Source organism: Cervus canadensis, chromosome 3, assembly GCF_019320065.1.
Source record: "Cervus canadensis isolate Bull #8, Minnesota chromosome 3, ASM1932006v1, whole genome shotgun sequence".
NCBI classification, from domain to species: Eukaryota; Metazoa; Chordata; class Mammalia; order Artiodactyla; family Cervidae; genus Cervus; species Cervus canadensis.
This window is the reverse complement of record NC_057388.1, coordinates 44,245,982-44,271,820: the sequence shown is the minus strand read 5'-3', so window position 1 is coordinate 44,271,820 and position 25,839 is coordinate 44,245,982. Positions and strand designations below refer to the sequence as shown.

The window sequence follows — 25,839 nt, the reverse complement described above, 5'->3', positions numbered from 1 at the left end:
GAGATGGACTCTGCTGACTAGTCTGGATCACAAGAAGATGAGCCCAGAAGGCTGGACCACTCAGAGTCCTGCCTGTGTTACAATTATACACAATTATACACAATACAAATATACACAATTATATTTGTGTTACACAAAAATAGCTCAAGGCTCTATTTGGCCTTCCCGGGGCTTCCATGGTGGCTCAGGTGAAGAATCAGCCTGCAATGTGGGAGACGTGGGTTCGATTCCCTGGGTTGGGAAGACCCCCGGGGGGGAGGGCGTGGCAACCCACTCCAGTATTCTTGCCTGGAAAATCCCCATGGACAGAGGAGCCTGGCAGGCTACAGTCTTGGGGTTGCAAAGAGTCGGATACGACTGAGCGACTAACTACACACACAATGTCTATCATGCAAAAATAGCACAATACTCTATTTGGCCTTTCTGGATCATTCTGCTGTGATGGTGGCTACATGAGGGGAGAGAAGGAATTTGAGAACGTTTTCTGCCAGATAGTTTAGGGAGTCCAATATACTAGGCAGAAATCCTAATGAAATGAATATGACTGAATATCCTGTGGGTACCGTACACAGTCATTTACCCACAACGTTCTGCCCCCCTCGCTGCTTATCCGAGATTTGTGTTACCTGCAGCCAATGGTAGTCCAAAAAATATTAAGTGAAAGAGTCCAGAAAGAGACAATTCATAAGTTTTCGTAAGTTTTAAATTGTGAAAAACTTACTGCACCCTTTTGAATAGCATGATGAAACCTCAAACCATCCGCTTCTGTCCTGCCCTGGCCCTGAATCATCCCTTTGTCCAGCCAATCCACTTCTTAGTCACTCAGCAGCCATCTTGGCTATCAGACTGATTACCGTGGTGTTGCAGTGCTTGCGTTCAAGAGACCTGTATTTTACTGAATCCTGGACCCAAAGCACGAGAGTAGTGATGCTGATAACTCAGGTATGCCAAAGATGTAAGTGCTTCCTTTCAGTGAAAAGGTGAACACTCTCTACTCAAAAAGGAAAGAAAAAATATATGCTGAGGATGCTCAGATCTTTGGTAACAACGAATCTTCTATCCATGAAACTGTAAAGATGGAAAAAAGGAATTTGTGCATGTTTTGACGTTGCAAAACAAGTTACAGCACAGTGGTTGGTAAGTGCTTAGTTAAGATGGAAAAGGCATTAAATTTATTCAGTAAGATATTTTGAAAGAGAAAGACAGATCATGTTCATTAACTTTTATTACAGTATATTGTTATAATTGTCATATTTTATTACTGGTTATTGTTACTCTCTTACTATACCTAATTTATAAATTAAACTTTATCATAGTTATATATGTGTAGGAAAATCATAGTACAGTATATATAGGGTTCAGTACTATATGTGGTTTCAGGCATCCACTGGGGATCTTGGACTGTATGCCCCATGTATTCCTTTTTTTAAAAAAAAATAGCCCAAACAGGAATCTAACTGCTTTGATGCTTTTTCAGACTAAACTTGTTATAGCTGTGATACACATGGCTATAACTTTGGGGTCTTCAGTCACGCTTGTGTCTGTGCACTAGTGGAAGGTGCTTTTCTGAGACCATCTGGTCCTGCTCCCCTGCTTGCCCTCCTTTTACTGAGCACCAGTTAAGCCCTTGAATGAGTCTATTGGTCCTATCCTGTCTTAGCTGGTGGGGAAAGCCATTCCACACTAACTGGCCCTGCAAAGCACCTGCCTCTCAGGAACTCGATAGGATTTAGACCTTTTCTTGAACTCACTCCTGCCTAAGATTCAACAAGGACCATCCCAAGGAGGTTGAGTTCAGCTGGTTTTCCAGAGCAACAGAGGGGCACAGGCCCCAGAGCCTGCCTGCCTGGGTGTGAAGGCTGGCTACAGATCATGAGCTCAGTAACCTTAGCAGTTTTCATAACCTGTTTTTTTCAGCCTCAGTTTACTCAACTGCAAAAATGGGATGATCCTATGATGAATCCTGTGGTTCATCCCTTTTTGTATTTGTGAGACTTAAATGAGGACAGAGCGCTCAGGACTCTCACTGGCCCGTGTAATGCTCAGTAAGCATGAGCTATTGTTACCCCTGGTTAAATCACAACAGCCCAGAGTGCCTTGCCTGAACTCTATAACGCTGGCTCTCAGTAGAATGCTTACTGTTGGATTATGCTGTGGCTTGTTGCCATTAGCCTCTATTAAGGGACAGCCAGTGGCACTTGTCACTAGGTTTACTCTAAAGTTGTTGAAGACACTGTTTATAACATTGCAGTGTTCTCTTTAGAAGGACTCAAGAGAGAGATCTTTCCATCTAAGCCTGGGAAGCCGCCTCTCCAGATAGAGCACGTGGTCTTCCTCTTATGAGCGCCGCGAATGATTTAGCAGCCCCGTCTCTCCTCTCACTGGTCCTGAAAAAGCACGACTTGGCGATGGGTATTTTTGTACAGGCCTCACATCTGGCTTCATTTTATGACCCTGCCCTTTGTTTTCTTTACACAGCATCATTCTCTACTTGGTAATAACAATGACAATCCACTGAGCACCTCCTGTGGACCAGCCTTGCAATGGGCACTTTATGTGTACTGTCGTCAGTGATTGCTGGGTTCTACCAGGAAGACGTCATTTCTAATTGAAAGATTAAAAATGTGGACAGATGATGCGGGGGGTGGGGGGCATCTGTCCAGTCCCTGGGGAGGGGAGTTGGGAGAGTGGGAACCCCAGCCTCACTGTCACACAAGCCTAACTGATGCTCTTCCCTGGCATGGGAGACATTTCTATCTGCTGTCATAAATCCTTTGGGAAATAAGATATCATATCAGTCAATCAATCAATCACATTTAAAATGATGGCTTCCCTTGCTAGTTCTCTTATTTAACTGATGGTCTTTAGTTGTGGTATCTGATGCTTCGAAACCTCCCAAAGTCCCAGGATACTCAGATCGACTACCCTGGGGTGAAATAAAGAAGAGATTAGGAAGCAGCAAAAGCACTGAATTCTGCTCCTGGTGCCAGAGATATAATTTGTTGATTTCAGATGCTGCTTTCCTCATTCCCCTCCAAGCCCCAGAAGCAACCCAAGGACTGACGGCGTGTGCATCCTGCGCCAGGCTGCTAGTTAGTTGTTCCAGATTAGTTACATCATCACATGTGGTCCTTGGTTACCTTATGTGAAGTGTAGGGTCAGGAGATGTTCCTCCTGCATGTCCCTGGATGAGGTAGCATGACATGGCTGATAAAACTCAAGCTCTAGAGTCCCTTGCATGCTTTTGAATTCAGTACTACTTCTTCTCACTGTGCCTCATTTTCCTTATCTGTAAAATAGTAATCATAATACTACTAAACTGCCTCCTGGGGAGGTACTGTAGGATACTAGTTAAGAACACAGAACCCAATGAGCTTAGTTTGAATCCAGGCTCTAACACTAGTTGAATGATCCAGAGCAAGTTACTGAAACTTACTGAGCCATTTTTCATCTGTAAAATGAAGATGCTGATAGTTACTGCTTGAGAAAAGTACTGAGGACTAACAGAAATTAATATTTATACATCCACGCATGCCAAGTCCTTTTATTGTGTCTGACTCTTTTCGACCCCATGGACTACAGCCCACCAGGCTCCTCTGTCCACGGGATTCTCCAGGCAAGAATTCTGGAGTGGGCTGCCCTGCCCTCCTCCAGGGGGTCTTTCTGACCCAGGGATCAAACCCAAGTCTCCTGTTCCCTGCACTGGCAGGCAGGAAGCATTGTGCCACCGTAGCGCCAGCACCACCAGGGAAGCCCAGATTAGTGTTGATAAAATAATTTAAACTATGCCTGTTACATGGTTAGCACCACACTGACTGTTAGCAGTACTTTTACTATCCATGCAAAGTGCTTAGAGGGACTGGCAGGTGATGTTAGCTCTCATCCCCTCCCTGATTATTAAGACTCAATGGAAAGCAGCACTCTGGGAAAATGTGGTCTCCAGGATGTGCAAGGACCGCTCTTTGTGTGGGAAACTGCATGCAAATTCTCCCAGCTCCTCTGGCTTTGCCAAAACAAGAAGGGAAGACCGGAGGAGGGTGAGGACAAACCATCTTAGATGCAACCAGATGAAGTTTTCTCAGCTCAAGACACAGAGCCTCACCTTTGAATTTCAGTCTAAATAATCCCACAAGCTCAACTCTAAGCAGTATGCAGACAAGTGAGCTCCAAGACCTAAGGACTGACGGTATGTTTCTGATGTAAAATCACATGAACAAATAGAGTCTACTCTTGTTCTTTTTCTTAGTGATTCAGCCTGGGAACAGAGGCCGACTTTAAGCAGGTGAGAGACTGTGGCCTGGGGATCCACACCAGCCTTTCTCCCCTCCCCACTCCCAATGCCTCATCTCCTCTGTGCCCTCCTGCATCATCTCCCATTGTCACACCTTCAGGCACAGAAAGTTACCTTAGCAAATTAGAGCTGACGTCAGAAATAGACACAGGGAGTTTACTGAGGAGAATTCCTAAGAAGAGAAAATAAACTGCAGAAAAGATACTGGAGTTACACATTAGGACCCATAATATGATAAAGCCACCATACCAGCCCTAGATTGCCTATCTCTAAATTTTTCTTATATAGGTGAGAGATATACTTTTATCTTATTATAGCCAATATATTAGTAGCTTTTCCATCAAATAGAGTAAATCAATTCTAACAGATGGACCCAGACTTTTGCTGACAGTCATCTTGCAACTACAAAGGCAGACTTGGAATAAAACTGATACCATGGGTAGCAGAGCAGAAACAAAAAGAAACTGGATCTTTTAATACATCATGGAGCTGCTGGGTCAAGCTTTTCCTGATGCTAAATTTATCATGGGACATTACAGTTCTATGAATCAATAAATTCACTTTTTTTTTTTAAAGCTAGAGTTGCAGGTTTTGCAACTTGTAGCTGAAAGCATCCTAGTGGATACATGTTTAATACTTTGTAGGAGATAACACTCCAGTATTCTTGCCAGGAAAATCCCATGGACAGAGGAGCCTGACAGGCTGCAGTCCATGGGGTTGCAAAGGGTCAGACATAACTGAAGTGACTGAGCACACATACACACAGGAGATAACACATTAGCACAGTATTTCATTTCCAAAGAAAGCAGTATAAGCAGAAGTGTATTTAAAATGCATCTGGGCTTTTTTTTATAGTAGAGTCGTCAAACAAATAAGCCTGAATGATTTTTTAAGTCACTTAACATTTATTGAATCCCTACTAATGGACCAGGTAAATTATTGTTCATCCCTACAGCAGTAGTAAATGGCAGAAATTATTCTTCTAGTTTAACAAATGAAGAAGTGAAGGCCCAGAGGTTTAAGTTAGTTGCCCAAGGTCTTCTAACTAATAAGGAGCCAGCTGGGACCAGAACCCAGGCCTGCAAAGGTCTCATACCCATGACCTTTGCACTTCACAGAGCCCTGGACATAGATCCCTTCTAGACCTAATATTCTGCATCTAGTATTTTTAAATCTTTGCCTCTGGGACCCTCACAACAAGGGCTAATTTGAAGAGCATTTGTATCAGTCTCATGGAGAGGGACTTGCAGCTGGGGGACCCAGCATCCCTTCCTGGTTGAACATACCACTGGTCCCCTCTCTTTCTGGCCCCATCTTGCCCTCTCTCACTGTCTGGTGCTGTCTGAAGAATGCACATTTGGCCACGTGAACTATTTCTTCTCCTTTGGGACTGGACAGAGTGTTGAGTGCACCTGTCCCAGCTCCAGCTCATTGTCTGTCTCTTCTACTCCTTGGCTCAAAGTCTGAATTTCCTTTTCATTTAAGACTTAGAGTTGGACGTTATGCTCCAAAATGACTTTGGCAACAGCTGATTAGTGCTGATATGGTGCATCCAGACTGAATGTATCTGACATCCGATTCACACTGGGTCTTCAGGCCCATTTTTTACCTTGAAAGGACGCACTGGAGATTTTGTTTATTTATTTTTTATTTTGGCTTCCCAGGTGGTGCCACTGGTAAAGAACATACCTACCAATGCAGGAGACGTAAGAGATGTGGGTTCTATCCCTAGGTTGGGATAGAACCCTCCTCCTCTGGAGGAGGCCATGGCAACTCACTCCAGTATTCTCGCCTGGAGAATCCCATGGACAGAGGAGTCTGGTGGGCTACAGTCCATGGGGTCATAAGAGTTGGACACGACTGAAGCAACTTAGCATGCAGACACACACATATGCCTTGTGAGATCTTAGTGTCGCAAACAAGGCTTGAACCTGCGCCTATGGCAGTAAAAGCACCAAGTCCTAACCACTGGACTGCCTGGGAATTCCTGAGTTTTGTTTAATTTTAAACATGCTTGCTTAAGTTGAAGCATATCATGTTCATTTGCTGACATGATGTAATTCTGTATAAGCAAATGCTGACTCCACATGTGAAATCATATGAGGTGGACAGCCTGTGACTCTGCGCTTTTGAGAAATGATCCCCTTTCTGTAACATATTTTTAAATATCTCAAAGTAAAAAATAAGCCAGATAAAATTTCCTTCCCTTGGCCAAATTGGTATATTTTTAAAATAAGTCACTTCCTAATCACCAAATGAAGTAATATCAGTGAAAGTGACATGTTAAAGTGAAAGTGAAAGTGAAGTTGCTCAGTCGAGTCCGACTCTTTGCGACCCGGTGGACTGTAGCCCACCAGGCTCCTCTGTCCACGGGATTCTCCAGGCAAGAATACTGGATTGGGTTGCCATTTCCTTCTCCAGGGGATCTTCCCGACATGTTAAAGAATATACAAATAACAGTCACTGACATTTCTTTGAATACTTAATGACATTTTGTCTTCCCAGACAAGTCAAAGTCTTGAGTTTTTCTATACCTAAACTTCTGGAGTAGGATTTATCATGGAACTCTCACCACATAAAACAATATCCAAGCAAGCTTCCTAATTCTCTAGAGTGTTTAACACGCCCATGATCCACATAAGAGCTACACTGTGTATACGCTAAGTCGCTTCAGTCGTGTCTGACTCTTCGCTACCCCGTGGACTGTAGCCTGCCAGGCTCGTCTGTCCATGTTATTCTCCAGGCAAGAATACTGGAGTGGATTGCCATGCCCTCCTCCAGGGGACCTTCCTGACCCAGGGATTGAACCTGGGTCTCTTACGTCTCCTGCACTGGCAGGTGTGTTCTTTACCACTAGCACCATCTGGAAAGCCCAAGAGCTTCACCAGTAGCCAATAAAAGAAGCAATGTACTTCTTTATGCATCCAGGAAATAGATATTTCCCAATAAGCAACTTAAAAGCCAGATATTCTGTCTTAAATATATTTTATATGCCCATACAACATCTAGCAGAGTAGTGTTAAAATAGTATAAGTTCAAGAGAATGAGGCAACAAGCCACAGACTGGAAAAAAATATTTTCAAAAGAAAAATCTGATAAAGGACTGTTATCCAAAACAAGACTTATAAAACTCATCAATAAGAAATCAAACAACCCAATTAAAAAAATGGGCAAAAGTCAAGTAGAATTTTGATAGCTCTAATATTTTTTAGTGTGAATGCTCCAACAGTGACATGTATCTTGTCCCTGTTGCCATGTTTTGGGACCCTTTCTTCAAGGACCCCAACAAGATGATGTTCTGCGAAGTCTACAAGTACCGAAAGCCAGCGGAGACCAATTTAAGGCACACTCCACTACAGATGGTGACTGCAGCCATGAAATTAAAACATGCTTGCTCCTTGGAAGAAAAGTTATGACCAACCTAGACAGCTTATTAAAAAGCAGAGACATTACCTTGCCAACAAAGGTCCGTCTAGTCAAAGCTATGTTTTTTCCAGTAGTCATGTATGGATGTGAGAGTTGAACTATAAAGAAAGCTGAGCTCTGAAGAATTGATGCTTTTGAACTGTGGTGTTGGAGAAGACTCTGGAGAGTCCCTTGGACATCAAAGAGATCCAACCAGTCCATCCTGAAGGAAAGCAGTCCTTTAATGTTCATTGGAAGGACTGATGCTGAAGCTGAAACTCCAGTACTTTGGCCACCTGATACAAAGAACTGACTCATTTGAAAAGACCCTGATGCTGGCAAAGATTGAAGGTGAGAGGAGAAGGGGATGACAATAATATAATAAGATAATTATAATTATATCATATATAATTATAATATTAATTATAGAATTATAATTAATATTAATTACATAATTATAATTAATATTAATTATATATATTCTTATCATATAATCCAGCAATTGTGCTCCTTGGTATTTACCCAAATGAATTGAAGACTTATTTCCACACAAAAACTTGCACATGGATGTTTATAGCAGCTTTATTCATAAACTTCCAAAAGTTGGAAGCAACCAAAATGTCCTTCAGTTAGGTGAAGGGATTAATAAGCTCTGGTACATCTGGTCAGTGGAATATTATTCAGCACTTAAAAGAAATGAGCTATGAAGACACACAAAGTCATTACTAAATGAAAGAAGCCAATCTGAGAAGGCTGTGTATTGCATGATTCCAACTACATGGCATTCTGGGAAAGGCAAATCTATAGAGACATTAAAAAGATCTGTGGTTGCCAGGGGCTAGGAGGTGTGAGGGGTGAATATGCAGAGCACAGAGGATTTTTAGGTCAGTGAAACTATTCTGTATGATACTATAAATTGTGTATGATACCACCACTACATGGTGGGTCCATGTCCTTATAGAGCTGTCCAAACCTGTAGAATGGACAACATCAGGGTGAACCCTGATGTAAAGCACGGATCTTGGGCAGCAGTGATGAGTCACTTTAGGTTCATAGACCGTAACACATGCACCTATTCTGGTGGGGGATGTTGACAGTGGGGCAGGCTATGCATGTATTGGGGTAGCAGGTATATGGGAACTCTGAGCTTTCTGCTAAATTTTGCTATGAACCTCAAACTAAACTAACTCTAAAAAATAAAATAAAGTCAGTTTCACCAGGTAATAGAGAAGGTTCAGCCAAAGCCAATCCTGACTAGCTGCTGTATGCCTCCATTATCCTGGAGGGTGGGAGCAGAGGCTTGGCTTTCTGAAATGCATTTCCACTGGACACAGCCATGGAAATAGACTACAGAAGTTTCTGTAACCCTGGAAACACAAAGCCAGATATATCATTTCAGTCTAAAGGGCAGATTCTAAATAGCCCCAGTGCTATCAAACGCCATTGTTAATGCCACATGCGGAGTTCTCACACCACACACGCCATTTGTGGGAGGTGTGGCAGGAAAGTCCATAGAAAAAGATCAGTACCTCTGGTCTGAAATGAAATAAGTGTGGGAGAACGTTTCATGGAAATTATTTCTCTTCTAAAACTGAAAAATGTATTTTCTTGCCAGTCAGAAAGGCCCTTTACAACTACTGTCAGCTAAAAGACTAAAAGAAAACAACCCCACAGGGAAAATAATTTTCCTGTGCTTCAAATGTTCTGAGGAAGTTTGTGAACATCAATATGAAAGTGAACTGAAACAGCTTACACACCAAGCTATGCACTGAAGTTTGGAGGTTCATATTAAAAAGAAAATAAGCAGATGGTCTAGCACACACAACCCTCCCCCATTTAGAAGCTCTACCAAGACCAAAACTTACAATTTGGCGTTCTTTGAAAGCACCTTGAAATGCATTTAGTAGAAACTGCCAGCCAGTGCAAGGAATCTCTTTTTAAAATATAAACCATCTTGCCACCTCTGCTTAGCAAGAGGGAATTTGATGTTCTCTAAAATTCGCCATTCCACTGGTAAGACATTTTTGTTTGTTAACAAACCTGCCTCCATCTAACTCCCAAACACTGGACTGTGCCCTTCTCTAGAATCAGAGAATAAGAATAACCTTCTTCCTGGTTCTAGCCCTTACCAGCTGTTTCCCTCAGCAAATCACTGAATTCCTCTGTGTTTCATCCTATGAAAGGGAGATGATAAGTGCACCTATCTCCTAAGGTGGAAATGAGGCTGAAATATTAGCACAATGCTTGACTTATGAGTAGCACTCCATAATTATTAGCTATTATTATAATGAGCTATTGTACACAACAACCCTTCTAACAGCTATGAAACAGTGATTCCATCATTAGGTTTGCAAGGAATAGAGACATTTCAGATGACCTTAGGCAGTGATTGACAACCTTTCTGTAAATTGCTAGATTTGGGGGCAACACACTTCAAGGGTTTAAATGACACCCACAGTCATCCTGGGATTCACCTGGTCCCCTTCTGCATCACTACTATTTGGGTGTGATCTTACTTGCCCCGGGGTTCCCTGGTGGCTCAGCTGGTAAAGAATCTGCCTGCAATATGGGAGACCTGGGTTTGATCCCTGGGTTGGAAAGATCCCCTGGACAAGGGAAATGCTACCCACTCCAGTACTCTGGCCTGAAGAATTTCATGGACTGTATATTCCATGGGGTCGCAAAGAGCCAGACACAACTTGAGCAACTTTCACCTTCACTTTACTTTCCACACAGACCAGGTTTTCACATGTTCTCATTTCTCTGGCACCAGCTTGCCAGGAGGGTCTACCTTGGTCCCCTGACCTCTGATCTGCGGCAAGTTGGACTTTGACTGTGCACCACCTCATAGTGGTGCTCAGGTTAGCAGTCTTTCTTTATGAAATTTTGCATGACAAAGGAGATGATTTTTTAAAAGTCTTACATGTTGCCAAAATTTGGCAGCACCCTCAGAAAGAGTTTGAGGCCATGCAATAAACCACCGCATATCAATTGAGAAACACTGTCCTAAGCCGTGGGGTTTATTTGAGCACTAACTAGGAAACAGAGGAGTCCAGCATCTCTACCGCAGAGCCAGGCCTTACAGAGACTAGAGCTCAGTCCAGAAGCTGGAAGGTTGCTTAGGATACAGCATGGATCTAACAACTGGGTTATAACAGTAAATAAAATTGCCATCTGTTGAGCTCTTAATATGGGCCAGGCACTATGCCAGGCATTTTACAAGTGTTAGCTATCTTTTTTAAAAATCTGTTTAAATTGTGGAATAAAATACTCTTTGATTAAAGTGTTCACAACAAATGTACAGCATAATGAACAAATGCAAAGCAAACACTTGTATTACTACCTGCTCAGTGAAGAAATTGAATACCTCCAAGCATTGCAGAATCCCCCTCCCCTTGGTACCTCCTTCTGGTCTCAGAGCCCTCCCCTCCCCCAGAAGCAACCAGTATTCAGATTTTTATGATAATAATTATATTACTTTTGTTTATAGTTTGCTCAACAATATATTGCTATATAATATAAACTGCATTATATAGCTTTAGGTTTAGTTTTGCCTATTTTAAATTAGGATCATATGCTGTGTATTATTTCTCTGGTTCAACATTGTATTTATAAGATTTATTCATGCTGTTCCCTGTAGCATAAACCATTAGTTTTCAGTGTTGTATAGTATTCCATCTGTGACTATATCACAATGTACTTATTTATTCTACAATTGATGGATATTTGTGTTGGTTCCATCAAAGTTATGGACATGGTTGTGTACATATGTTCCAGTGTACATGGAAAGTTCCTCTTAGATATGTATTTCCAAGAATAGAATTGTTCAATCATGGAATGTGCATATTTTCAGTTTTATTAGATAAATGCCAAAGCAGTTCCCAAATAGTTACACTAATCTATTGATACATTCCCACCAACAACAGGAAATATGAACTTCCTGTTGCTCCATATCCTTACCAACACTTGGTATTATCAGATTTTTCAAATTTTCCCAAGCTGATGTGTGTGTATAGTATTTATTTGTAATTTTAATGCCTGGTTATTAAACTTCAAATACATTGACTTATACTTCATACATTCATTCTTGCTACCTTTGCTCAGCATTGCATTTATAGGTTTCATCTGTATTGTTTCAGGCAGAACCTCACTGTATTTCCCTTGTTGTCATTAAGATTGATCATATTTTCATATATTTTAAAACTATGTTAATATCTTCTTGGCGTAAGAGCTTGTTTGAATCTTTTTCTTATTTTTCGGTGGTGGGGGTATTGGTTGTGTTTTTCTTATTGATTTGTAGATGTTTTCTTCAACTTTTAGTTCTGGATACTGGCTCTCTAGTCGTTTTATGTGTTGCAGAAATCACCCTTTCTCATGTGTATCTGTTGAATCTTCACAGCAAGCCCAATAAGTAAATACTACAGTGTCATTTTATAGTTGAGGGAAGACAGCAGAGCCTTTGAGAAGTTTAGTGACTTATTCAAGGTCACCCAGCTAGCTAATAAGCATCAGAGCTGGGAAATCAAACCTAGATCTGCTCAGCTGGAAAGCTGGCCCTTAACCACCAGGCTGAGCTCAGGGTCTAGGGCCACCAGCACCCCTGTACTGCTCAACAGGTCTTCAGCCACTTCTCCACTGGCTTTTCTCTTCTCTCTTCCTTCCTTCCTCCCAACTTTGGCTTACTCATGACTTTCCCTTCCTGCCCTTTGGCATGACCTTTCTTCTGTTCCCCAGGTCCAAATGTTTCCCCTCACCTGGCTTCTTCTTCAGACTCTCTGAAGGTGGTCTCACTGGCTCCATCTGGCACTGTCCCCTTCATGGGCAGACTCATGTGGATCACGTCATGGCCACAACTCAGGTGTTCTCCCAGTCCAGTTGGCCATGGCCAGCAGGCAAAATCACATGGTCCCTGGCCTTGGATGGAGCTGTGTCCTAGTGGCTTCTCCCCAAAGCAGTTCTGTCCTCTGAATCTTCACTTTTTAGGCTGATCATCACCCGGACCCTTGAAATCTCATCATCCTGATGACAACTCCCATCTAACCCATTCTACACAGCTGGGAGTCTTCTGGGATACCACCTTCTTCCACACTCCCCATCCAAGCCCATCCAAGCATCAGTGCCTATGTATTCTGTGACCTAGATCACTCTCAAATCTACCCACTTCTCCCCATGCCTATCCTCCACCTTAGTCCAGTGTCTACCCTAGTCCTGCCTGGCCAGCGTTGGTTGCCCCTCATACCACCTTTGCCTAGTTAATTTCCTATCTCAGCAGTTCACAGAGGTCACCTGTGTGCTCCACATTCTTACCACATCCTTACCTATGCTCCACAGGGATGTGTAGGGATGATCGACACATCCCTGCCTGACTGTTAGTCTTAGCTGTAGGCCAAAAATGGTTCATGTAAACAATAAGATATTATCTTCTGCCTATCATACAGGCAAAGATTAAAATTACTGATAATATTCCATGCTGTTGAGGCTGCAAGAAAGCATGCATTCTGATTTGTGCTCTCATTCAGGTATAACATCAGTAGTAAGAAATATGATAGCAACTTATTTAAAATTTTTCATATCATTTTAGTCAGTGTTTTCACTTCTCTGAGTTTATCTTTTTTTTAAAAAAAAGTCTTTTTGGCTCTACCATGTGGCTTGTGGGATCTTAGTTCCCTGCAGTGATCGAACATTGAACCCCAGCCCTCAGCAGTGAAAACATGAAGTCCTAGCTACTGGACCACCAGGGAATTCCTGAATTTATCCTTTAGAAATAAATACACCATTATGTAAAAGGATGTGCAGAATAATTTTCTTTGCAACATTGTTTACTATAGTGACAAAGTGGAAATAATATACATATCTATCAATAAGACACTAGCTACACTATGGTACATTCATAAAACAGTGTTACCCAACCATTTAGAAGAATGAGATTTCTTTGTATTCATGTGGGAAAATGTCTAAATACATTATGCTAAAAAAACAACAACAAAAAAAAGAGTATGGTTCCCTTTTTATGCTTTTTAAAAATATTACATGTATATATCTATTTTAAATTTATTTATTTTAACTGGAGGCTAATTACTTTACAGTATTGTAGTGGTTTTTGTCATACATTGACATGACAATGACAATGTCCCCCATCCTGAATCCCCCTCCCACCTCCCTCCCATCCCATCCTCAGGGTCATCCCAGTGCACCAGCCCTGAGCACCCTGTCTCATGCATAGAACCTGGACTGGCGATCCATTCCACATATGATAATATATATGTTTCAATGCCATTCTCTCAAATCATCCCACCCTCGCCTTCTCCCACAGGGTTCAAAATTCTGTATATTTTTAAAAGTTGGAGGAAAGTGCAGAAGCCTATTGACAGTGGCTATCTCTGGGGAAAGAGGATGAGTTTGTCGGGGGTGGGGGGGTGGGAGGGGGCTTCTTTTCTGTGTGATATATTTCTGTAATATTTGATTTTGCTATTTTTTTACTATAAAATACTTTGTAACCTGAAGAAATCTAATACAGAGAAAAAGATAATAATTACATCATTAAGTCTACATTGTGTCTTCTTCTCCCTAGAATATAAGCTGAGGCCAGCAAATGCTTCTTTCCTATTCAGTACTATTTCCCCACAGTCAAGTCAGTGCCAAGCACATAGTATGTTCTCATTAAACATGTATCAGTGGAATGACTAAATGAATGATGAACTGTTTCTATGATCCTGTAAACTGTGGTACCCACTTGGAACTCTAGAAGCAGCCTGTGGCTACCTCTTCTCTTGAACTGTACTCCATACTTCAAAAACTTCAAAGGTGCTTCCCCTTTTTACAAAAGCCCCAAAAGGTTCTTTGCTGGTGTTGAGCTTTAGGACCTTCACACAAGTACTGCACTCAAGCTGGGTTCCCCCTCTTGATTTAGGCAAATAGTTTTTTTGAGTTCCAAGTCAGGGGTCTTTGGAGTTTTGTTCACACTTGTCAAGGTACTGTAAAATTCAATCCCTGACGTCAAACCCAAGGCAAGGCCTATTAGCTTCATATTACCCACACACTTGATAAATATACTTATGCGTTTACTTCCAGTTTAGTTACAAAGAAAGAAAACTGTATAGGTCAGGGCCTCCAACAGAACTCTGCAACTCTCCATAAGAGAAGTCTCTCTATGTTGACTTGTAGGAATCTGATCTTTCTGGGCAGTCTTTTCCCAGATTAAATTTAAGCATATTAAGCTCTTTTCTACCTCAGGGTCTTTGCATTTCCAGCACACTCCACCTGGAAAGCTTTCTCTAGATGGCAACTCCTTTTAGATATCCAGGACTCCCCTCTAAGGTTATCTCATCAGAAAGATCTTCCTACTACCCAGTTGAAAATATCCCCTTCCCAAATCCTCATTATTCTAACTTTGTTTTCTACAAAGCACTTAACAATAACTAAAGTTACCTTTTTAATGTATTTTGTTTACCTCTCTATTACCTGTTCCATCCCCCTCCCCAGTGTCCATGGGGACATTGTCAGCTTATTTATATTCTATCCCCTATGCCTGGAACACTGCAGTTCAGTTAATTATGTGCTGAGTGAATGATAAAAAAGAGTTGGTCAGGTATCTGAATTGATATCTGCCTGAATTGTCGTCTAGACCCATGTTTATCTATAAGGATGTTGTATTGCTATCCTGTATTAGTTAAATGTTAGTCGCTCAGTCATGTCCGACTCTTTGTGACCCCATGTGACCCCATGGACTATAGCCTGCCAGTCGTCTTTGACTCTTTGTGACCCCATGTGACCCCACAGACTGCAGCCTGCCAGGATCCTCCATCCATGGGATTTTCCAGGCAAGAATACTGGAGTGGGTTGCCACTTCCTTCTCCAGGGGTCTTCCCAACCCAGGGATTGAACCCAGGTCTGACGCATTGCAGGCAGACTCTTTACTGTCTGAACCACCAGGGAAGCCCTGATAGCTCAGCTGGTAAAAAATCTGCCTGCAATGCAGGAGACCCTGGTTCAATTACTGGGTTGGGAAGACCCCTGGAGAGGGGGTAGGCTACCCACTCCAGTATTCTGGGCTTCCTTTGTGGCTAAGCTGGGAAAGAATCAGCCCATAATGCAGGAGACCTGGGTTCAATCTCTGGGTTGGGACGATCCCCTGGAGAAGGGAACGGCTACTCACTCCAGTATTCTGGAGTATGTCTGGAGAATTACATGGACTGTATAGTCTATAGGGTTGCAAAGAGTCAGACACAACTGAACGACTTTCACTTTCTTTCATTAGTATCCTGAGACTGCCATAACAAATTATCACAAGTTTGGGGATTTAAAACAACGAAAATGTATTCTTTTACAATTCTGGGAGCAGAAGTCCAACATAAGTTTCACTTTGATTTCACCAAAATCAAGGTGTGAAGAAGGTCACACTCCCAGCAGAGATTCTAGGACAGAATGTGTCCCTTGCTCCTTCCAGCTTCAGGTGGCTGCCAGGGTTCCTTGGCTTGTAGCTCCATTACTGCCATCTTCAAGGCCAGCATCTTCAACTCTTTCTCTGCTCCATCTTTACATTGCCTTCTCCCCTGTGTGTGTCACTGTAAAATCTCTCTCGGCCTCCATATTAAAAGGATGGATGTGATGGCATTTACAGCCCAACTGGATAATTCAGGATAATCTTTCCAATTCAAGATGCTTAACCTAATCACTTTTGAACTGTGGTGTCGCAGAGTCGGACACAACTAAGTGACTGAACTGAACTGGATCTAATCACAGCTGCAAAGTAGGTTGACCATATATTACCATAGGTAGTACATTCATACATTTCAGGGATTAGGATCTGATATCTTCAGAGGACCATTCAACCTCTTGCAGATGTCATTAGTGACCCTATGAAATGTCTTTGCAAAAATCGAGACAGATTGTATATGCAGGATTCCTCTTTCCCACTTCTCTGGTACTGCCTGACACAGAGGAAAGCTCATTCCATGTTTCTTGAATGAATAAGTGCACAGAAGATGTGGTTCTGCTCTACAACTCTCCACCCCAGCCCCTTATCACTGGCTTCCCCAGTTCACAGACTGTTGAGAAGCCAGAATGGGTTTGGAAAATGAGTAATCTCCTCCTAAGTGATCTCCATCTGACACACTGCTGATCTCCATTGGGAAGGATGTATGGTTATCAAATGGATCGCAAGACTAAAATTATTTACAAATGAGCCTTGCCCACTAGGAAGGGTTTGGGCTTTGCTCCTATTTGATTTTTCTCCCTCCCCAGCACTCAGAGGAGGGTTGTGTTGTAGACAAATTTGTTCTTTGGCTTTTGTGTTGCTGAATATGACATGGAGAGCGGATGTATAGCTGAAGCACTTTGCTGTATAGCAGAAATGAACAGAACATTGTAAATCAACCATACTTCAAATAAAAAAAAAAAAAAGTATGGGGAGAGGGAGATCAAATGGCACTGACTAGGCAGAAGGAAAATTGGTTCATCTTCCCCTGATTGAGGGGGGCCCCTGATGTACTTCTTGCAGAAGTGTAGTACCTGGGGAAGTGGTCAGTCAAATCCATAATTGGGTCATTCCATAGTAAAAAAAAAAAAAAAAAAAGAAAAGAAATTTTAAAAACTACTTTCAAATCCCTGGTCTGGTCCCCTGAGTGGCATCATAAACCTGATTCCTTGGTGACAGAGCAAGTTTTCTGTAGTTATTGCATGGATTACTATTTACTAATTCCTTGACAAAACCAGAGAGTAAAGACCTACTGGGGTGGGACCATGGTCCCCCTCCCCAGACTCCCACCATGATTAGGGGTTCTCTTGAGAAGCCATCAGATCAGCTGGTGGGGTTTGATACACTGAGGTGGCAGCTGGCCTGGGCCCTGGAGGCCCCACTGCTGAGCAACAGGGGTAAAGCTCCAACAGCCGAGAACAAAGGGAGGTTGCCCTTTCTCAGCATCTTGGTGGTGGTGATCACGGATCTTACACTCAACCCTCACCGGTGCTCAAGGCCTCCCTCCCCCACCCTGCAGGAGGAGGGCCTTAGATGAAAGAGGGGTGGAGTTGAAGACACTCAAGAGAACTTCCGTGAGGTCTGTGAGTGGGAGAGACCCTCTCCTCTCCCAAGAATAAACAATGAGAGGGCCAAACAGGAACAGGGAGGGCCAAGGAAGAAGCAAGATGCTCAGGCCTAATTTGAGAGATGAAGAAGGGGTCTTTGAAGTCACATGGGGTTCAACCCAGCACACCAGTGTGGAAGCCTGGATACAAGGTCAGCCACAATGGTCCTAGCTAGAGCTAGACTCCGCTGTAACTATAGGGAATTCCCTATAGCTCAGATAGTAAAGAATCTGCCTGCAATGCAGGAGACCCGGGTTCGATCCCTGGGTGGGGGAAGATCCCCTGGAGAAGGAAATGGCAATCTATTCCAGTATTCTCACCTGGAGAATTCCATGGACAGAGGAGCCTGGCGGTTTACAGTCCATCAGGTAGCAAAGAGTCAGACACGACTAAGCGAGGAACATACCTGCACACAGAACTAGGAATGCATTTGCTTGGAGTGCCCTCCTTACCACAGAAGGGTAACTCTGTCATGAAGCCCAGGGACAGCATTCCATGGAAAGCTGCTTGCTTCGGGGGACCTATGACTGGCTGTGGCATCCCCTTGACAGTGTATTAGAACCTTGGGTTGGTGCCATAGTTCCTGAGAACACATATGTGCAGTTATAAAGCATATTAATAAGACAGTGATTCACTAGGCAGAAATCTAAACAAACTAGTCCCTTCTAGCTCCCATTACAACTTTTCATGAAGGGAGGCATACATGTTTTATGGTTGAGGAGAAGAATGCATATCACTAGTTCTTACTTGCAGTGACTTATCTGTGAATTTGTAAAGTGATTAAACCCCTTCTTGGAGATATACTGAACCATAGCAACAAAAAGTATGCCTCATCTATCTACAATGTCTGCCCTATAAAGTTTGAAACAGGAACTCAAGGGGTTTGAAAGCATCAGAAAAAATACAAAAATTTCTCAGGTTAATATTGCTGAAAATTTAGTCCTTTAAAAAAGTACATGAAAATATAAAGGGAAAGACTGGGGAACCCCCTCAGTGGTCCAGTGGCTCAGACTCTACGCTTCCAATGCCAGGGGCCTGGGTTCAATCCCTGGTCAAGAAACTATATCCCACATGTCATAACTAAGAGTCTGCATGCTGCAACTAAAGATCTTAAAAAATAAATATATTTTTTTTTAAAAAGGGAAAGACTGATAGGTATAACTGTACAAAAAGTACACATCTGAATCTACACATATCCATGCACAGATAAAAACCTACCATACACAAAGTTAAAAGACAAATAGTAAGAAAAAAATCTTGCAACTAACTTCTAACACAAAAGGTTACTTTGTTTAAAATACAAAGAACTTTCACGCTTCAATAAGTTAAATGTAAACACTCTAATAGAAAAATGAGCCATTTCCAGAGTCCAGGAACCACAACTCCTGAGCCCTGAGTGCTGCAGCTCCCGAAGCCCACACACCCTAGAGTCTGTGCTCCGTGGCAAGAGAAGCCACTACAATGAGAAGCCTGCACACTGCAATGAGGAGTAGCTTCCACTCACTGTAGCTAGAGAAAGGCAGTGGGCAGTAATAAAGACCCAGAGCAGCCAAAAATAAATAAATAAAATTATTTTTAAAAAAGAAAAATGAGTAATTTATTTAAAAAGAAATACCCAGAGATACAACTCAAATTAACCAGGTGATTAAGTTCTTTCCTGTCAGACTGGAAAAATGAAAAAAGAGTAACAAATATTGCATAGATGAGGCCATGAGTGGGAATTATTACTTATGCTGGCCAAATTTGACAATTAAAAATTTTAAGTGCATATCCCTTTTTACTTATCAATTTCACTTATAAGAAAGTTTTCTAAATAATCATGAATGTGTAGAAAGATTTAGTGGCAGAAAACATACATTACAATATTGTTAAGAAAAAAGAAACAACCTAAATGCCTTCAAATTGAGGATTTAAAAAATGTTTTTATTTACTTTAAAATTTATTAACGTATAATTGATTTACAATGTTATGATATTTTCTGGTGTACAGCAAAGTGATTCAAATATATATATTTATATACTTTTTCAGATTCTTTTCCTTATAGGTTATTATAAGATATTGAATATTGTCCCCCATGATATACAGTAGGACCTTATTGTTTATCCACTCTATATGTTAGTTTGCATCTGCTAATCCCAAACTCCCAGTCTGTTCTCCCTTCCCCTCCACCCCCGACAACCACGAATCTGTTCTCATTGTCTGTGAACCTGTTTCTGTTTCATAGATAAGTTCATTTGTGTAATAGTTTAGATTCTACATATAAGTGATATCATACATATTGGTCTTTGTCTGACTTACTGAGTTAGTGTGATAATCTCCAGGTTCATCCATGTTGCTGCAAATAGTATTATTTCATTTTTTTTTTATGGCTGAGTAATGTTTCATTGTGAGCTTCCCAGGTGGCTCAGTGGTAAAGAATCTGCCTGCCAAGCAGGAAACATGGGTTCAATCCCTGGGCTGGGAAGATCCCCTGGAGAAGGAAATGGCAACCCACTCCAGTATTCTTGCCTGGGAAATCCATGGACAGAGGATCCTGGCAGGATACAGTCCATAGGGTTGCAAGAGTTGGGCATAATTTAGCAAGATGGACATTTAGTTTGGTTCCATGTCTTGGTTAATGTAAACAGTGCTTCTATGAACATTGGGGTGCATGTATCTTTTCAAATTAAAGAGTACAGACATATGCCCAGGAGTGGGATAGCTAGATCATATGGTAGCTCTTTCTTCAAGAACCTCCATACTGTTTTCCATAGTGACTGTACCAATTTACATTCCCACCAATAGTGTAAGAGGGTTCCCTTTTCTTTATACCCTCTCCAGCACTTATTATTTGTGGACTTTATATAGTAATGATAGCCACTCATGTGAGGTGGTACCTCATTGCATTTTGACTTGCATTTCTCTAATAATTAGCAATGCTAAATATCTTTTTATATGCCTATTGACCACCTGTATGTTTTCTTTGGAGAAATGTCTATTTGGATCTTCTGCCCGTTTTGAGAATTTAAATAATTATAGTTTAAGCACAACCTTTCATTAGAATGGGGCTTCCCTGGTGACTCAGCTGGTATAGAATCCACTGCAATGCGGGAGGCCTGAGTTCGATCCCTGGGTTGGGAAGATCCCCTGGAGAAGGGAACCGTATTCCCTCCATATTCTGGCCTGGAAAATTCCATGGACTGTGTAGTCCATGGAGTCACAAAGAGTCAGACATGACGAGTGACTTTCACTTTCATTAGAATACTCTGCTGTCTTTAAAAGTGATTATTTTAAAGTGTCATTTTATTTTAAAATGTCAGTACATCTACATCTATCTATATTGTTTATATTATTATCTAGTTCTAAATATATAATTTTATATAATAGCATATATATATTTGGAATGCTACTCCAAGTAAAGTGGCTTGGTTTGGAGATTGGGGAGCGAAAAATATATAAATATATGTCAAATCAGTAGATACAATTATGCATCTGTATCCAAATATTAACACTTATTTCTAGATTTATGATAATTTATCTTATTTATGTTGTTTTCTTCTGAGTTTTTTGCAAAGACTGCTTTATATGTGAGGAAAACAAATTTCAAAAAGACAGACTGCACATGTGGACAAATATTCTTAAACTGGAAGCATCCTTTTGAGCCACTGAGGATTCACAGAATAAGCAAAAAAAAAGTCCAAAGTGGCTCATTTAGAATTAGGATAGCCATACAATAGCCATACAATACCAAACCAGGACACTTTTGAGACTAAAAGGGGGAGTCTATTAATAATTTTGCATAATTTGGAACTCCTTAGGCAAGCTCAGACTTTCAGCCAGGCTTCTTAGACTGGAAGGTCTGTGGAATTTGTCTTTGAAGACGACCCAGTATTGAAGTGTTAAAGATAAGCCACTAACAGAGACTGCCCTTTTATCAGTACAATTGGGTACACTTTCTAAACATGCTGGCCAGATGGCTAGTGAAGTGAAAGTCATTCAGATGGCTAGAGAACCTTGAAAAGTTCAGGAATCTCACCTAGTTAGCGCATTTGGATCAATAGAGCCCTAATTTTAGAAATTTGTTCTTGATTAAATAGTATTTCTCCAAGAAATATGCCATTTGACTAAGAACACACAGTATTATTACCCACATTCTCTGGTACTATGGATTTTAATCTTGGAATTTAACTTGGTGTAACAGTTTTAAATCCCTCCTGATTCCAAATCCACTCTTGCCTTTGCCTGTTTTCTACTAAGCTCTGTTTTAAGGAACTATTATCTGTACTTAAGGCACGTACTTAAGCCCCTATCCATCACTCTGTTCCCTTCTGGCTATTTCTATCTCCCAGTCTTTCAGGGCCCAGCTCAAATTCCTCCTCTCTCCTAAGCTCTCTCCACCATCACAGTAACCTGTCCTTTAAGACACCTAGGCATTTATTATCTGCACATCAGATCAGCACCTTCTCACAGGCTATTCTGTTCTCCAGTTACTGACTGTACCTACACTGTCCTCAAACCAGACTGTAAGCTCCTCGTGGGCACAATTACATTCTGTGCCACCTGGCATGTGGCCAGACAAAGTCAGTCTGTCAGCTTCTCTTACTCCCAATCATAAAATGATGGTTGTAATTCCTTTATAAACTCCACCTCCCACCCCAAGTTGGGTGGTTGCTAGACATTATAAGAGATGATTAGTTTGATTAGCCAAAGTCTCAAATGCCAGGGTGTTTGCATAGATGGAAAAATTGCCTTCTCAAGTGAGGCAACTAGTGAGATCTTTCTTCCCTTAAAGCAGCATGAAATGACACCGTACAGATTCATAACAAAGGTAGACTGGGGCAGTTCTGTCCTAGAGTAGTGTCTGCATGTTAAAGATGGTTCTGTAGGTACAAAGAATGAAAGTTCGAACAGGCTCTGTTAACACCTGCAATACTATCAACTCCCATCTTACAATATTTTACTTGTATTTTAATTCTCCCTGTACAGGGCCAACATGGAGCCCATCAGTTGATCAATGCTCCAACATCTGCCCTGGCCTCCTAAAGTCCAGCATCTGCCATTACTTGGCATCGATCACAAACGAGGCAACACACGTTGCTAATCAATCATGGGTCAATCCATAATTGAAACGATATTCTTTGCACTCCTGCTGCCAAATTTATTAAGCTGATATATATGTCAATGTCTCTTCCTCCAGCCTTTAGATGACTTAATCTATACCTGAAATGTGAACAACCAAATTTAGATACCAAGATCAGTTTATTTATTCCAACATCATTTTACTTATTCCAACACTCAAGTCACTACATTTCTCATATGTGAGAGTCTTCTTGGGAAGTCTGCCAACTCAAATGAATTCACTGTAACCTGCCTCACTCTATAATACTTTATAATTACACAACTGTGGTCAGCAAGGGAAGGTGACCTCTGTTCAAGCAAAATGTAAAACTCCCAGTTGAACTGTTAACATAGATAAAGAGGGACCAACAACCCCTTTCCTTCTGCTATTCATCTGGCATCTTAGTGAGCATTAGGAAAAGAAACACTTTCTCCAAGAAAATTTTCTTTCCATCTGTTACAAAATAATCTTTGTATTTCTGATTTTGTTAGAAGGCACTTCAGTGCCATTCGCCAAGAAGACTGTCACAATAAATCAATGATGTCTGTGATGTGAATGCTGGTCCCTTAAAAGTGGTGCAACTTGGGCTTCCCTGGTGGCTCAGTGGTAATGAGTCTGCCTATGAATGAAGGAGACACAGGGTCGATCCCTGGTCTGGGAAGGTCCCACATGCTGCCAGGCAGCTGAGCCCGTGAGCCACAGCTACTGAACCTGAGCTCTAGAGCTCAGGCAGCTCAACTACTGAAGCACGCACAGCGAGAGCCTGTGCTCCCCAACAAAAGAAGTCACACCACAACTACAGAGTAGCCCCCACTTGTCACAATTAGAGAAAAACCCACACAGCGATGAAGACCTCACACAGCCAAAAATAAATACATAAATGATTTTTTTTTTTAAGTGGCCCAGCTGTGCAGTGTACAACCTATGCAGTAGCCCTGGCCAGGGGTTTGATAACTTCAGTGAGAAGGAGTTGTGCTTTATTTTACTTCCCCTCTGCACCTCAATTTCATGACCTGTAAATTGGGAATAATAAGAGCTACCCAGCATGGGCGTCAGTGCTGATCAGTGCTGACATTAGAACAGGGAAGCATTCCCTGTTCCCATTAGAACAGGGAAGCAATGATCTGTAAAGGATTGTGAGAATAAGAAAGAGATGAGCACATTACTCGATTATTGCCTAAAAGCTGTATCCCAAGGTAGAATGCTTACATTTTCTTTTATTCTACAAACATAATTCATCCAGTAACAAAACTTGACTTTCACATATTGAAAGTGAAAAGACCTGAGTTTTGGGGTTTTTTTGGTAGCAATGATAGCTCTCATATCCCCCACCCTTGCTAGGTGTCTGTGTGATGAAAGAAGCCCACGATGACAAATAGTTGATGAGGGTTGGGTGTTCATTCTGTGGAAACAAAAAAGAAAAAAGGGAAAATTGGAAATCGATGGTCCTGTATCAGTGTTTCTGGACCCCCTCACTATCATCTGGAGCTGGATAAATCTTCATTGTTGGGGAGATGTCTGTGCATCTTATGGTAGGATGTTTACCAGCATCCCTGGCCTGTATCTATGAGATGCCCCTCCCTGTCACAACAACCAAAAATGTCTCCAGACATCGCCAAATGTCCTTGGGGTGAGGCGGGGCAGAAAAGGCAGAGGCGGCAAAATTGTCCCTCATTGAGAAATACTGGCCTACTTGGAAATTTAAATTTATAGCCTTAGAATCATTCTTGAGAAGTAGTCATCTATGAGCAACTTGGCCTCCAAACAACAGGGACTTTGTTTGAGCAAACCTGGGCTTAGCTCTGAGTTCTGCAACGATTGTTTTATGACCTTAAAGACGCTAGGCTTCTGTTTCCTGTCATATAAATATAATCCAAACCTTGGCCTCTCATTTTCAGGATTTCCTCCTTTGGAGGGCCAGGCTGGAGGTGTTATGGATTGTTGGGTGTTGACCTGAGACATCGCAGCCCAGGCATGCCCCTGCTCACTTGGTACCTGCCCACCTCCCTGAGTCGGGGCTGCCATCTCCTCTGTAACGGTGCTGTTACCACACAGGGCTGGCATGAAGTGACGCTAGTAACTTGCAACTTTGCTACTGTGGCTCCCGTGTAAGTATAAGCCCATTACCTAATTTCTCACAACACAGTTACCTGAGACCAGGTCATTTAAAAACTTGAGGAAAGCAAGAGAATGACAGCACACAATACCTTACAGATGGAAGGATACTGGTTGAAGGATTCCAGAGTCACGCCTAGGTCGTCCCAGACGGGTTCTTCTACTGGATGCTACCTGGCCTGCCCCCAGCCTCTGAAAGGCTCTCACCCACCTCATTCCTACCACCCAGGGGACCGACAGAGAACTGCCGTGTGCGAAGCACAGGGGCCCAGTGCTTGTCTCAGGCCTGCTCCCTCCCTCTTCCCCAATCTTCACTTCCCCGGGGCTTTTTCTTCCTCTCCCAGGAAGAATGACAGATGGGAATATCCACATAGAGGCTCACCCCCTACTCAGAGAGGCTGGCCTTTTCAGAATACCTGAAAGACCATCTCTCAACTTGTTTCCCTAAGTCTGAGATACGTGGTTTGGAAAATCACCTTGGGGGATACTTTCACCAAAAGTCCAAACTGGCTGTTGCCACTGGGTCCACATTTGTGGTTCCCTGTGAGTAGGAAGTGAGGCCAGGTTTCCAGTGATTTTCTTGATCTGGCCCAGTCTCCATCATGAGATGTGGTATGACAAATGCTGAAGTCCTAATCCCAAAGGTGACAGTGTTAGGAGATGGGACTTTGGGAAGTGACGAGGTCATGAAGGTGGAGCCTTCATAACTGGGATTAATGCCCTTATCAGAGAGACCCTAGAGAGCGAGCGCACCCCTTCTGCCAGGTGGGTACATGGTGAAAAGGTGCCGTCTATGAAGCAGGAAGCCCTCGTTGAATATCAAATCTGCCTGCACCGACCCTGAACC

The 25,839-nt window shown here is 42.1% G+C and overlaps 1 long non-coding RNA gene across 1 annotated transcript; it reads left to right on the top strand.

The window, feature by feature from the left end:
* The first annotated feature begins 839 nt into the window (after nt 1-839).
* LOC122438304 lies at nt 840-25,839 on the top strand. Its single transcript, XR_006268525.1, has 3 exons — nt 840-1,137; nt 24,776-24,985; nt 25,092-25,839. It is a non-coding gene; the product is annotated as an uncharacterized LOC122438304 (long non-coding RNA).